The following is a 16,163-nucleotide window of genomic DNA, read 5'->3' as shown; positions in this document are numbered from 1 at the left end:
GGCACGAACCCGTGTCCCCTGCATCGGCAGGCGGACTTGCAACCACCGCGCCACCAGGGAAGCCCTAGATCACTCTTTTTCAACTACATGGACCCCGGTTTTTGCTCAAACACAGTAAGCATGCTTCCTCCTTAGGGCCTTGCCACTTGTTCTTCCCTCTTCATAAAATGCTTCCTCCCAGATATCTGAATGGTTTGTTCCCCTAATTTCCTTCAGGTCTCTCTATTCAAATATAATAATATGGGGGGATGTTTACAATCTGTTTTTCCCCCCAGTAGATTGAAAGCTCCAGGAAAACAAGAGTGTAGTCTGTTTTGTTCAATATTTTATGTTTGGTGCCTGGAACAATGCCTGACACAACAGTAGGCATTAATAAATATTTGTGGAAAAAATAAATGTATAAAGTGGAAATAATACATTCAGTTTAATATAAGTGGGGCTGAAGCTGGTTCCCTATTTGTTAGCTTACCATTCTTCTTTAGAAATAATCAAAACCAATATTCTAAATAAATGAATAGTAGTTTAAAAATTCCAATGAGAAGCAGTTAGACTATAAATGACTCTATGAACTAGACAAGTAACTACCCCCAAAGAGCAAACATTATTTAAAAAGTGTTAGAGAAACCTAAATCCTCACTAGGCTTGGTGGCTAAACCACACACAGACGTTCAATACCACAGCTTTGAAATAACCTCATCACATGTCCTAAGAAAAATCACTTTGTATTCACTATAGTACAGCCTGATGTACACTGCTATAAAAGGAACTCTAAATAAAAAATGTTCCAGAAGTTTCATGTAGTCAGCATGATGTTGGGATATTTACAAATGTGGTTAGAAATGCAATAATCTCTTAAATTTAGTAACACATCTTTCATATTCCCTTAACCACTCAGTCACCCATTGTATTAATTTCTACCTTGGCAATATTTTGAGTAACTATCCCTTGCTCTGATTCAGGTCCTGTGTATTGCTTATTCTTCTATTATGTTCCATGCCAATCCACAGTTAACATTGCCAGCACAATTATCTTGCCATAAACACAATTTGGATCACATCCATTCACTTTTCAAATATGATCCTCTGCTGCCTCAGGAATAACAATCACACTCTTGAGTGTGGCATTCTTCATGGTGGCCTCAATCTACTTTTTTCAGCTTCAATACATACTATATTTCTCAGAAAACTCAATGCTCGGGATTCCCTGGTGTCACAGTGGTTAAGAACCTGCTTGCCAGTGCAGGGGACACAGGTTCAAGCCCTGGTCCAGGAAGATTCCACATTCTGTGGAGCAACTAAGCCAGTGTGCCACAACTACTGAGCCGGTGCTCTAGAGCCTGTGAGCCACAACTACTGAGCCTCTGTGCCACAACTACTGAAGCCCACGCACCTAGAGCCTGTGCTCCACAACAAGAAAGCCTGCGCACAGCAACAAAGACCCAATGCAACCAAAAATAAATAATGAATAAATAAATAAATAAAAATTTTAAAAAAAGAAAACTCAATGCTCCAGCCTCATCAAGACATTAGTCACACCCCAAACATTACAAGCCTTGTCACACATTCATATTCTACTCCTATTGCTTCCTGGTCCTAGAATATCCACCCTTATCTTTTCCCCCACCTACTGAGTTTCTAATTTTGAATCAGTCTAAGATTGAATGTCCTCTCTTCTGAGAAGTGTTCTCCATCAACTAAGTCAATATTAATCACACTTCTTCAGAAAATAATTTGCACTTATTTTGTCTTCAACATTGACAGTTATTTTTCACGTATACCCTACCAATAAAACTTTATAACAGGGAACATACCTTGTTCATCTCTACGTACTTCTGGTACTTCGCAGAAGTGTGGTATTTTGCATTCAAATGTCCACTAAGTGGTTAAGGCACATATATAATTAGGGCATTCACATGACAGTCCGTCATAAGAATTCAGTTAACCAGAGATGGGTTAAAAAAAGAAATTCAAGGGCTTCCCTGGTGGCGTAGTGGTTGAGAGTCCGCCTGCCGATGCAGGGGACACGGGTTCGTGCCCCGGCCCGGAAAGATCCCACATGCCGTGGAGCGGCTAGGCCCGTGAGCCATGGCCGCTGAGCCCGTGCGTCCGGAGCCTGTGCTCCGCAATGGGAGAGGCCACAACAGTGAGAGGCCCGCGTACCGCAAAAAAAAAATAAAAAAAATTAAAAAAGAAATTCAAAGTAGAAGAGGGATGTCTAGAAATCTAAGTAGATCTCCAAGAATTAGTAAAATAATAATAATTATTATTATTTTAAAAGTATTATTTTTAAAAAGTATTATTTTTAAAAGCAGATTGAAAATATGCTGGAGGCAATCTCAAAACTGAACTAGTGAGTTCAGCTTCCAACATGATGCACTATGCTCCTACAGACAGCTACTATAAATCCTGGAGAAAAAATATAAATATAAAACAAACTACGTAAAGACTCCACCTTAAGAGTAAACCTAAAGGGTCTACCAGGAGAAGGAACAAAACCAGGCTGATTTTGGATGGGAATATAAACTTGGAAGAAGAGACCAGAATGAGTTTCTCCTTTTAACAGCTTTAGGGATCAGCACAGGTGAGTTTCCCATTTTAAAGCTTCATCCCGCAGGCAAGCAGCAGCCACAGCACGCAGAAACTAAAATTCCAAAAGACAACTTACTATCTTTCTGGATAGAAGAAAAACAGGAAAGAGCAGGACAACCATAATCACCAGAAAGTAAGGACAGAATCCCCAAAAGGAGAGAGGCAGAAAAGATGAGTCCCAAATTTTGGGCACATCTCTGCTCAAGTCTTTGGATGAGCCCTGACGTACACATTCACAGGGCAGTTTGCAGCTGAGGCTGAAAGAATCAAATCAAATTGAAATTTGAGCAGCTGCTAACCTCAGGCAAGATAGAGTTTTCACTCTGAGTCTGATCCAATTGATGGCTTACTAAAACAAAAAAATCAAAATTCTTTGGAGGAACATAAAAGAAACCAAAATTTCCACAAATAACATTCATAATATCTATAACACAAGCCAAAACTCCTTGACAATGAAATGTGACCCAATCTCAAAGAAAAAGATAATCAAGAGAGCCCAACTTCAAGATGACCCAGATACTGAGATTTTCAGACAAGGGCATGAAACCAGGTACCTTACTATACCCAATCAAGTAAAGGACATATGCTTGTAATGAATGAAAAGACTGGAAATCTCACAGAGAAAAAGAAAACACACACACGCACACAAAAAAAAACAAATTAAAGTTTTAAAAATTAAAATATCTGAAGTCTAAAAAAAAAAAATTCTTGGATGGGTTTAAGAAAGGAATGGAGATGACAGTAAAGAGTGAATGAATTTGATGAGAGATCAACAAATAATTCAATTTGACAAAAAATTAAAAGAAAATAAACTGGGTCTTAGAGACCTAAAGGAAGATATTAAAAAGTCTAACATAGAGAGAGTCTAATAAGAGACTAATTAAGTCTAATAAGAGAACAAAGAGACTAGGGTAGAAAAAATTTTTGAAGAAATAATGGCCAGAAAATTCACAAATGTGGTTAAAAGACACAAATTTACCAGTTAAGGACACTCTGTAAACCCAGAAGGATAAATATTAAGAAAACCATGTGCAGGATACCATAGTCAAATTTCTGACAACCAAAATACAGAGAAAACCTTGAATGTGGACAGAAAAAGGACACATTACATACAGAAGAACAACAATTCAAATACTGCAGACTTGTCTTTAGAAACTATGAATGTCACCAGATGTGTAAACACATCTTTAAAGTACTGAGGCATGGGGATCTCAGCCAGAATAAACATATCCTTCAAGAATGGAGATGAAATACATTTTCAAATAAAATAAAATTAAGAATTTGTTACCAGCAAAACTTCAGCACAAAATACTAAAAGAAGTGCTTCAAGCTGAAGGATATATTATCAGAGAGAAACTTGAATCTTGAGGAAGGAAAAAAGAACATGAGAAATAGTAAATATAAGAAACTGTTTTTTCTTCCTTTTAACTTCTTTAAAAGTTATTTACATAAAAATTGTAACATTCTCTCACAGGAGTTACAATGTATTTAGCTGTAATACATATGACAAATATAGCATAAAAGAAGGCAGGGGTGAGGGTAAATAGACCTATAAGGTTACAAGAATTCTACATTTTATGTGAAATGGTAGAATATTAACTCTAAATTGACTGGGAGAAGTTAATGACATATATAACCTGAGAGAAACTACCAAAGCGGAAAAAAATGCAGAGGCATCACTAAAAAGCCAACCAATAAATTAAAATGGAGTCCTAAGAAATAGCCAAATCCAAAAGAAAGAAATACATTTGAAAAACATACAGAAAGAAAAAACAGAAAACAAATGAATTAGTACACCTTAATCTAACCATACAATAAAACATTCCATTTTTGTCTGAGGAGGAAGACAAACAGAGAAGCATCAAACAGATATTACTCATTTCAATGAGAACACACCTCATTGCTCTGTGAGCTCACAAAGTTCATGCTGTTGCTCTTCTTCAACAAGACAATTATATTTGGGTTTGGGGCGAGAAAAGAAAGATGAAAATATTTCACTGCCCTTGCACATTGAACAAAAAACATACAGTACCAGACCACTGTGAAAACTGCATGCAGAGGTTTTTAGGTTGTTGTTGTTGTTTTTTTTAACATCTTTATTGGAGTATAATTGCTTTACAATGGTGTGTTAGTTTCTGCTTTACAACAAAGTGAATCAGTTATACATATACATATGTTCCCATATCTCTTCCCTCTTGCGTCTCCCTCCCACCCTCCCTATCCCACCCCTCTAGGTGGACACAAACCACCTAGCTGATCTCCCTGTGCTATGCAGCTGCTTCCCACTAGCTATCCACCCTACGTTTGGTAGTGTATATATGTCCATGCCACTCTCTCACTTCGTCACAGTTTACTCGTCCCCCTCCCCATATCCTCAAGTCCATGCTCTAGTAGGTCTGACCCACCTCCTAGAGAAATGGAAATAAAAACAAAAATAAACAAATGGGACCTAATGAAACTTAAAAGCTTTTGCACAGCAAAGGATACCATAAACAAGACCAAAAGACAACCCTCAGAATGGGAGAAAATAGTTGCAAATGAAGCAACTGACAAAGGATTAATCTCCAAAATTTATAAGCAACTCATGCAGCTCAATAACAAAAAACAAACAACCCAATCCAAAAATGGGCAGAAGACCTAAATAGACATTTCTCCAAAGAAGATATACAGATTGCCAACAAACACATGAAAGAATGCGCAACATCATTAATCATTAGAGAAATGCAAATCAAAGGTTGTTTATTTTTATAGTATGCATCAGGATCATAAGTCAGTACCAATAAAGCAGCTTCTGCATAAGTACATTTTGGTGGATTTTTGCTGATTACCTAACACAATTTGCTATTTAAAAACAGCTGTGTGAGCAATTACTATTCTTAACTTAATTCCACAAACAATTCTATTCATTTCCTGTAATAAGGCCTGTGTACTCCCTGCGTTCAAGTCTTAGACCATTAATTCCTGTAATGGCAACACACTCTGCCTCTCTCAAAGGACTCTGCAAAAATTTTTCCATCGTATTTTATTTTCCTCATACTTTAAAATCCCATCCTCATATACGCTTCAAACTCCCACTCATTTATTTCTAAATTCACAAAACAAAAATTTATATTGACTACCTTCACTCCTTTCAATTTATGCACTTACGCATTAATGAATCTCTTGCTAGTACCTAGCCTCTTCCTAGACCACACCAGCAAAACCCAATGCCAGTCACAAAGAAGGCTCTCAGTAAACATTTGTTTATATGATAAAACTGAACTCTTTCATGTCATCAAAGGTTATTCTAATCATAAAGCATAAAGGCCCCTTCTTGATCTTAACTTCTTAGATCTCTATTGCAGAGGTCCGCAAATTTCTCCTATAAAAAGCCGAACAGTAAATATTTTATGTCTGTGGGTCATACCCTCTCTTTACCAACTGTTCAACTCTACTACTGTAGCACCAAAAGGAGTCACAGGCGATATGTAAACAAAGAAAGAGTAACTGTATTCCAATAAAACTTTATTTATAAAAACAGGTGATGAACCATGGGCCATATTTTGCCTACCCCTGCTCTATGGCATCCAATACTGTTAACCACCTTGCCTCCCTGGGATTTGCTGACATTAACCTTTGGGCCCCTATTTCAATATACTAACACTTCCCCTTCTAGTGAAAAACTAAAAGTACCTGCTCTTCATTCCAAGAACTTCTCAATTTATGCTCTACCCCTTCAACTGCTCACTCAGTTTTATGATTTTGACTGTTCCATCTGAATGATCAATTTCCAAATGAACACTCCCAGCTTTAAGCTCAGTTCTGTATTTTGCATCTTGAATCATCAAATTCCTGCTGGAGGCATTCATTCAGCTCTCCTGCCATCATCTTAAACCCATATCTGAAAACAGACTTTTCACATACCCTTCACTTCTTCCTCATATGCCTTTGGACCCTAATTATTAATATTTCTAATACTACAGGTAGTACTATAATAGTTCAGGTCAAACTGGCATCATCTTTGATTCTCTCTTCTCCTCTCCCTCCACTATCCCTATACTGAGTATTCTTTATGAATGTCTCCTGAAGCAGCTTTTCCATTCCTATTACCACCTTTTTATTCTGAGCTTTCATGACATCCTACTTAGACTCTTTTGCTAGAGTCTCTCTGAATCTCCCTAAAACACTATTTCAAAATATTTAACCTAATAATATCCTGCCATTGTAGTCTTCCTAAAACAAATCTTCAAAACATATTACCCCCAGATTTAAAAAGTAAACACTTCCAGTGCCCCACCACCAACAGAATAAATCCCAAATTCTTCAACCTGAAACTGAATATTTACTCCTCTGTTCCACAAATGTTTACCATCAATTGTGCTAGGTTTTGTCCCTCCTATGTTTAAAGCCTTTGAAAACCCAGTTACAATTGCCTCACTGCTTCCAACCCTAACAGTCAAAACAGCTAATTTCCTATTATGGCATACACAGTGTCATGCTCCAGGGAGGACTCTATGCACTGCACTCTAGACACATGCACAAGACACAGAAACCCTGCCCCTCAAGGAGCTGTCATTCAGTGTTTTGCATTCAAACTCTCAACTGTAACCATGAGGCACATTCATTGTACATAGTACTATTCATGAACACTTATTGCTCTTATTATTCCTCTTGGCACTTCTATCTCCTCTACACTTAATTCTTACTAATTTTATGCTCACTTTAAATTCCACCTCTGCTGTAAAACATGACCAACCTCCTTAATCCTTACTAGGTCTTCTCTTTAATATTTATACTTATAAATCTATGTCGCACAGCACAGAAGTTATATTGTTCTTAAGAGAACACCATCTAATATGGGGTCTCAAATTAATTTAAGACCAAAGACCACATTCAGCTCTCATTCTGTTTCACCTACGGTGCTGAATACATAGGAGACACTCAATGAAAAAGTTTTTGTGTACAAAATGACACTGCTAATTAATATATGGACAGGTTTTCTAGTAGCAGCTACAGCTTTTACTTACCTACTTACATTCACTTTCCCCAGTCCCACGATGAACAGTATGAGTTTGCAAAAGAGCATTCATAAGGGATACAACTGATGACCAAAGCACAGAACAAAGGTAACCACATCAAGAAGACACTCAGATGAAACACCTGACATTAGCTCAGTGCTCTAATGGAATGAACTAAACCTCTCTTGTTCATACTCACAGGTATTTATTACAGTAACATGTAAGCAAAAATTACTGACATGTAAAGATTTCTAAATTTTATACTCATTAGTGTCTAGCCCTTAAAAAAATGAATTTAAGTAATTTAAAAACATCTACAACTTATGAAGATGAATAATTACATCAAAACACTCCGCTCCCCCACCATCCAACTTTTAGAGCTATTAAACTAGTTGAAAAAGTTGAACATTGCCTATGTAAATAAAGCATATCACTCTCTTCTTCAATTGAAGTATAGCTGACTTACAATATTGTGTTAGTCTCAGGTGTACAGCAAAGTGATTCAGTTATACATATGCTTTTTCTCAGATTCTTTTCCATTATAGCTTATTACAAGATATTGAATATAAGACTTCCCTGGTTAACAATCCACCTGCCAAAGCAGGGGACATAGGTTTAAGCCCTGGTCTGGGGAGAACCCACATTCCACGGAGCAACTACGCCCATGCACCACAACTACTGAACCTGCACTCTAGATCCTGTGAGCCACAACTACTGAGCCTGAGCGCCACAACTACTGAAGTCCGCATGCCCCAGAGCTCACACACCACAACTACTGAGCCCTTGCGCTGCAACTACTGAAGCCTGCGCACCCAGAGCCCATGCTCCGCAACAAGAGAAGCCACCGCAATGAGAAGTCCATGCACCGAAACGAAGAGTAGCCCCTGCTCGCCGCAACTAGAGAAAGCCTGCGCGCAGAAACGAAGACCCAACACAGGCAAAAATAAATAAAAATTTTTTAAAAGAAGATATTGCATATAGTTCCCTGTGCTGTAAGTAAATCCTTGTTGTTGATCTATTTTATACATAGTGGTGTGTATCTGTTAATCCCATGCTCCTAATTTATCCTTCCCCCCGCCCTTTCCCATTTGGTAACCATGTTTTCTATATCTGTGAGTCTGTTTCTATTTTGTAAATAAGTTCATTTGCATTATTTTTTAGATTTCATGTAAGTGACACCATATGATATTTGTCATTCTCTGGCTTACTTCACTAAGTATGATAATCTCTAGGTCCATCCATTTGCTGTAAATGGCAATGTCATCCTTTTTTATGGCTAAGTAATGTTCCATTATATATATAATATCTTCTTTATCCATCTGCAATATAATTATTCTCCAGTCTGTGGGTTGCCTACCCAGGGGTATGGGACTTAGTTATATCACGAGTCCACTCCCCTACCCATTTCATTGTTGTCCCTTCTTCATGTCTTTAGTTGTAGAAGATCTTTTCTGGTAGGCTCTATTCCTTTTCACTGACGGTTGTTCTACAGATATTTGTAAATTTTGGTGTATTTGTGAGAGGAGGTAAGCTCAGTGTCTTTCTACTCTGCCATCTTGGCCCTGCCACCCATATCACTCTTGAAATCTCTAACTCAAGAGTATTTTTAGTTTAAAAGTAGAGGACTGCTTATCAAAAATTTACCAGAAACTTAAAATTTACATTAAAAATTATCTCTATTACATAACAGAATATAATCTGGACAGAAAAATAAGATCTGCACCCCAAATTTTACATATTGCCTGTGGGCATGGAAAATGATACACTTTGCAAAACTGGAAGTTTCTTAAAAGATAAAAACACATATATATCCTTTAACACAACAATACTATCCCTAGGTATTTGTGCAAGATAAAGTGAGAAAAAAGTACACCCACAAGGAGTCTTTTACATGAATATTAATGACAGTATTCATAAGAGCTCAAACTGGAAATAATCCAGGTGCCCATCAATAAAAAAGATGAATAAAGGAACTGTGGTTTATTCATTCAATGCAATACTGCTCAGCAATACAAAAAAAACCAGACTAGTGGTACATGCAACGACATGCATAAATTTTGAAAACATTATGCTTAATAAAAGATATCAGATACAAAAGATTGATTTCATTTATATGTTGACCTACAACAGAAAAAACAAAATCATAGTCATAAAAATAAAGACTGTGGATGCTTCTCAGGTAGAGAATTAACAAGGAAGGAGTAAAAGGGATATAAATGGGGTGAGGAAAATGTTTCATAAAACAACAAAATGTTCCTAAGTTTATTCAACTGAAAATAACAATTATAAACTGTGGACCAAACTTTTAAAAACAACTGTTTTAAGACAAGGAAGAGTAAACAAAAGGAGGCAAAAACTGAAAAGGATCTGATCAGTGAAAAAATATAACCAGACTCACTAGGTAAGATCCAAATCTTTATGATTTGTCTGATGAGGGCATTTCCCAGGCAGCATGGCATGTGGTGGCTAGATAAGGAGAAAGCCACTATTTTCTTTGCTTAAGGAGCCAAAACATAGAATTTGGGAATGCCAGTGTGGCTGGAAATTAAGGAGGGAAACAAAGAAAGGAGAAAGCCACAGTTGGGTTTCAACTGCTGGGTACCAGGGAGGAAAGTAATTAGAGGGCTTGATAAATAATTTGAGCTTTCCACAGGCCTGCCTTAACAAAGCATAAAATCAAGCCTCAAGATAACTGACCAAAAAAGCTTAACTACTTACAAATAATGTAAATTCTTGTTTGTTTTATAGAGCAAAAACAAAACTCTGCAGTTGAAGAGAAACTAAAACCTCTACAACACATCTTCTACATTGAAAAATATGAAATAAAAAATTAATAGATGTGTGGAGAAATTAAAATGTGACATATAGCCTAGGAAACACATTCCATACAGACACATCTCAAGATGACACAGATGTTGGAATAAGCAGAAAATGATTTTAAAACAGCTATTATAAGTATTCAAAGACTTTAAGAAAAAGATGGTCAAAATGAATGAACAGATGGAGACTCTCAGTAAAGAAAAGCTTTTGAAAATGGAAATTCCAGAATTTAAAATTACAATTAACTGAAATAAAAAATTTGCTGAATAAGCTTAACAATAAACTGGAACAAGAAGAAGAAATGGTAAGTGACATTGAACATAAAAAATACTGGGAAAAAAAGAGGAGAGGGCTTCCTCTTGGGTGGCGCAGTGGTTGAGAGTCTGCCTGCCGATGCAGGCGACGCGGGTTCGTGCCCCGGTCCGGGAGGATCCCACATGCCGCAGAGCGGCTGGGCCCGTAAGCCATGGCCGCTGAGCCTGCGCGTCCGGAGCCTGTGCTCCACAATGGGAGAGGCCACAACAGTGAGAGGCCCGCATACCACAAAAAAAAAAAAAAAAAAAAAAGAAAAAAGTAGAGCTTTAGCTACCTGTTAGACCATACTAAATAGTATAAAATACATGCAATCTGAGTATCAGAAGGAGATGAGAGAAAAAATGAGGCAGATTATATATCTGGAATAAAATTTGGCAAAAAGTTTCCCATATCAGTGAAAAATATCAACTTGTATGCAAATCTAATGAGCTCAGCAATTCTAAGCAGGAGAAATTTAAATACTAACAAAGCACAACTTGGAATGAAGAGAGAATATTAAAATTTTAAAACAAGAAACATACTAGTACCATAGTCAAGTGACAGCTTTAGAAACAGTAGTGGGTACCAAAAGCAAATGGTCCCCAATATTAGATACCATAAGAGAAAGAGACACTGACTTCTAAGGCATTCTTTGAAGTTCAAATAGAAGTCTACACATGTGTGGCAAGGATGACATGGTGATTTGATATAAAAGCACTAGCCTGGTCTTTGCTGAAGCAATAGAAAGCAAACATCTATAAGTTTTTTCATTTAGGGGCTTCCCTTGTGGTGCAGTGTTTAAGAATCTGCCTGCCAACACAGGGGACAAGGGTTTGAACCCTGGTCTGGGAAGATCCCACATGCCGCGGAGCAACTAAGCCCATGCACCACAACTACTGAGCCTGCACTCTAGAGCCTGCGAGCCACAACTACTGCTCGAGTGCCACGACTACTGAAGCCCGCATGCCTAGAGCCCATGCTCAGCAACAAGAGAAGCCACTACAACGAGAAGCACGCATACCAAAATGAAGAGCAGCCCCTGCTCGCCACAACTAGAAGAAAGCCCATGCGCAGCAACGAAGACCCAATGCAGCCAAAAATAAATAAGATAAACTAAATAAAACATTTAAAAAAATGTGTAAAATCCAAGCCTTACCTTTCCATTACCTTTCAAACATTATCTATTCCTACAATCAATATCTCTCTTTTTCCAATTTTGGGACTGGCAATATGGAATAAAATGAATGATTATTACTAATGCAAACATCACAATGCTATCATATATTTAAAATAATAATGCTTTGAAAAACTGTACAAAGAACTTAAGGAAAGACTGTTCATATGATTAATTCTTTCAGAGGTTCCTGAGAAATTAATGCATAAAAACTACACCGTAAAAGTGAAATACTATTTGAAATTAATATAAAATTAAAAGTGAATTTTATCATATTATGAGCATATTTGGTCCTATGTACATAAAACTGTAAATATGTGGTTTCTTAGAGAAGAATGGGTACATACATAAGTCAAATAAACAGCAGCATAACAATGTTAGGTTGGTACAAACCGAAATGATATAATGAAAAAAACTACCCAAATGATAGAGAGTGCATGCTTTTTGTAAAACAGGAAAGAGATCTCAGTCTTTCACCATGCTTTAACTTCAGTGGAAGAATATGAGTGGTGGCTTAAGGTTAGTAAATTCTTCCAATTACACCCAGGAGATAAACTAAATCTAAAGGGTGAGAAGGTAAATGCAATGTTATTTTTGAAAATTTAATGCAAGCAAAAGGTAGAAAATTTTACGTTGTTAAAATGTGATTTATATCCAGTGTTTAAAGGAAACGTTTATTCAGCTGAGGGTAAATTTTGTCTATAAAATTTTCAGAAATATTTGTTTTCCCTCACAATCCAAATAAAGCAGAAGGGGGGAAAGTCAAGAATAATTTTTTAATACCTCTGTGCTACTGCAGTAAGATACTACTGTCTAACACTTAAAAGTTGTTCTTCAATTTTTGTAAAGGAGAAACTAACACACTATTGTAAAACAGTTATACTCCAATAAAGATGTTAAAAAAAAAAAAAAAAAAAAAAAAAAGTTGTTCTTCAATTTCTGCTCAAGGTGAAGATCTCCATAATCCAATCAGTCTGTGGTCATTCAGCATCATTACAATTTCTATATTAAGCATCTCTATTAAACTACTAAAATTATTATTTTTGAATAGTTTTAAGTGTATGAAATCGTTATCCTGTGCAGTATTTCTGAAAATAAGATTGTAACTGATATACAAATAGAAGAGAGCCTAACCTAACAGAATGGTTTAGAGACCCAGAGTTAGCAAATACAGGTGAAGAGGTAAAATCTCACAATTTTGCTCTATAAACATCTATGATAAAATAACCTATTTGTACCTCTGAGTATAATTTAAAATGTTTCCCAAGTATCATTCAGAAGGCCTTTCAGGTATTTAAAACCCTGCGGAAAAAGTGATGTCAATGGTAAAATGCTGGCAAAATACTTTTAGTTGACGATATTTCCTTAAGTCGGAACCTATTCATTCGAACTTTGCTCTGTGCCCTTTGGCCGAGTTAGCCATTATTCGCCCCTTAAAACCTTAAATCCAAAGAAGTTGTAAAGATAAAATGCATAGTTTAAATGGATTTCTCCCTATGAGCAAGGAACTAGACTTAACTTCGTGACCTCCTCAATTATGTCATTAACAAGATAGGGGAAAGGATAGGTAAAATATGAGGAGTTTATAAATTGTTAAGAGCTGCTTTAAGAGAGAAGAGGAAGAGAAAATAACTATACTTAGATTTCATAGTGATCAAAAACAGATCTGTGTCAGGCTTCCCTGGTGGCTCAGTGGTTGAGAGTCCACCTGCCGATGCAGGGGACACGGGTTCGTGCCCCAGTCCGGGAAGATCCCACATGCCGTGGAGCGGCTGGGCCCGTGAGCCATGGCCTCTGAGCCTGCGCGTCCGGAGCCTGTGCTCTGCAATGGGAGAGGCCACAACAGTGAGAGGCCCGCATACCGCAAAAAAAAAAAACCAACAAAAAGCAGATCTGTGTCTTCCACCAACTCAGCAAATAAGCACACACTCAATTCTAAGTAATATATCCCCTTGTTTTATGTATCCCCTTGTTAGTCTCAAAGTGTAAAGGCTTGAACTGCACTGATTTACTCAATTCTGTATCTGCATACAATACCAAATATCTTAATTATCTGGTATTCTTCTCACCTCTTCTCAACATCTGAATCTCTGGTCTAGTTTTTCCTCCAGATCTTCTTCAAAACAGCATTCCTATCTTTGATCAGGTTAGCTTTCAAAGCTCCTGCTACCCCAGGAAAACCTCTCAATTTCTCCCTTGGTGTGCCTTCACTTAGAGTAAATTATTTATTCATAGAGTGAAGAAAACTTAACACATTCTAAACATTTAATGTATTTATTCCAGAAGTTTAAGAGTGCCTGAAAAAATGGATCTAGTTGATTTCCTTCTATACCCAATTTCACTACTTAGTCTCTAACTCTGTCCTTTCAGCTCAACAAAGCATATCAGGAAACTACCAAAGCCATATCCGGAAAATAATGCTCAGTCAGATGGACCCAAGCACAATCCGAGGCTTTTCCATTTACTGGGTATGTGATGACTCTGTCTCTTCTTCTATAAAATGGGGTTTAATAATAGTATATAACTCACAGACTGAGGATGAGAATTAAATAAGATGATACTTATTAGGTACTCAGTATAGTGTCTGTCACACAGTAAATGCTCAATAATATAAGCTGTCTGAAACTGCAGAGATGGCCTTTTAATTCTCATTGTTAGAAAACTCATTTTGGCAGTCTTGCCACATGAGAAAAATTGTGGAAATCTGTTGTTTAATGAACTGACTGGATCTAGGTTGTACTTCCCATTTGTGGTATTACCTTTTCCAGTATCAGTTCCTCTCTGAATGGAATAATGATAGCCTGCTGGAGCAATAATCTTCCTCAACATGAATGATTGATTATTCACAGTAAATGACGTCATCTCTCAACGTCTAACCACAGAGTAGAACATTGACACAAGGTGAAGCCCACTGTGAAGGTACTCAGGCTGCAAAGACATTCAAGTTTATGCCAAATCAACTTCATTTTTTCCCTGCTTTTATGAGACAAAACCCTAGAAAATAAAAAAGTAGTAGTACAGTCGGCTCTCTGTATCTGCAGACTTGGCATCTGCAAATTCAACCAACCATGGATGGAAAATAGTTGAGGAAAAAATCCCAGAAAGTTCCAAAAAGCAAAACTTCAATTTGCTGTACACTGGCAACTATTTATATAGCATTTACATTATATTTACAACTATTTAGATAGCATTTACATTGTATTAGGTATTATAAGTAATCTAGAGATGACTGAAAGCATATGGGAGATGTGCATAGGTTATACACAAATACTATGCCATTTTACACAAGGGACTTGAGCATTCATGGATTATGGCATTCCAGGACAGTCCTGGCATCAATCCCCTGCAGATAACCGAAGGATGACAGTATCTTCATACACTGGAGGAGTGGGCGAAGGAGTCAAGGTAGTAGGCCAAACAGTTCAGATTGTATGACTTAAATGTCACACCTTTTTCTTTGCCTCAGTTTCCTCATTTGTGAAAATCAGATAACAATGGCTCTGCCTACTTAAATGAGACAGCATGTAAAATGCTTGGAAAGCACCTTGCATGTAGTAGTTTCTAAGTGTTTACAATGATCTATCCTCACAAAACTGTTTCCCTACAGTGTTTTAGTGGGTTATTTTAAAAGATTAAGGTAACACAAGACAGAAAATAGTATCATTAAGTCACTCACTGTTTTGTACAATTACCTAATCATAACTCTTTCCACAATTTAACAATTTCTATTCAATAAGCATTTACTGAAGGTCTACTGTGAGTTAGGAACCATACTTTGTCATTCACTCCCCCACCAACAAGTTTCTCTTATTTGCTTTTTACATCTTCCCTGTGGTAGGCCATCAGCCCCACAAATGATGAAGCAAGTTAAAGTCAATAAAGCAGATGAAGTGCTCCCCCCTCCATAAATGCCTTTACATTTTATATCCACTGACTTCAAGACATACATTTATGTGGAAATCATAACAAATCTATGAACCTTGGAAAATACTGAATTCTTTTCAAGCATAAAATGTTGCCCCAAAAATGGTCCTAGAAGAAATTAACCTGAAAATCCCATGTGACTGAGAGTCAGAATGAAAAGCTTTAATTCTAACAAAGTAAAGTTAAGGATGCATTTAATTTTGGCCACAAAAATGTGTAAAAGCAAGACTGATTTTAAAAATTTAGAATAGCTTTAGAAAAGAAGAAAAGTGAATCAATCACAAATCTGGAACGCTCTCTGAGCATGATGATTCATTCAACAAGTAGAATGTATGCCCTGGAAGAGCTTCTCTAATGAACAAAAAG

The 16,163-nt window shown here is 37.0% G+C and overlaps 1 protein-coding gene and 1 pseudogene across 8 annotated transcripts in view; one reads left to right on the top strand and one right to left on the bottom strand.

The window, feature by feature from the left end:
* The window catches only part of TCF12 (transcription factor 12), a 399,044-nt gene that overhangs the window by 246,998 nt on the left and 135,883 nt on the right, over positions 1-16,163 (bottom strand). The window contains exon 1 of one of the 8 annotated variants that reach the window (XM_055087987.1): positions 7,595-7,612. The exons of the other annotated variants lie outside the window; for them this stretch is intronic. The gene's annotated coding sequence lies outside the window, so the exon portion shown is untranslated. Of the gene's footprint in view, positions 1-7,594; positions 7,613-16,163 lie in introns of those variants that run through there. 8 annotated transcript variants of the gene reach the window in all.
* LOC102989467 (Krueppel-like factor 4) overlaps positions 15,177-16,163 on the top strand; it is a 115,234-nt pseudogene continuing 114,247 nt past the window's right edge.

The sequence above is a fragment of the Physeter macrocephalus genome, chromosome 11, assembly GCF_002837175.3.
Source record: "Physeter macrocephalus isolate SW-GA chromosome 11, ASM283717v5, whole genome shotgun sequence".
In the NCBI taxonomy this organism is placed as follows: Eukaryota; Metazoa; Chordata; class Mammalia; order Artiodactyla; family Physeteridae; genus Physeter; species Physeter macrocephalus.
This window is presented reverse-complemented; position numbering and strand designations above follow the sequence as displayed.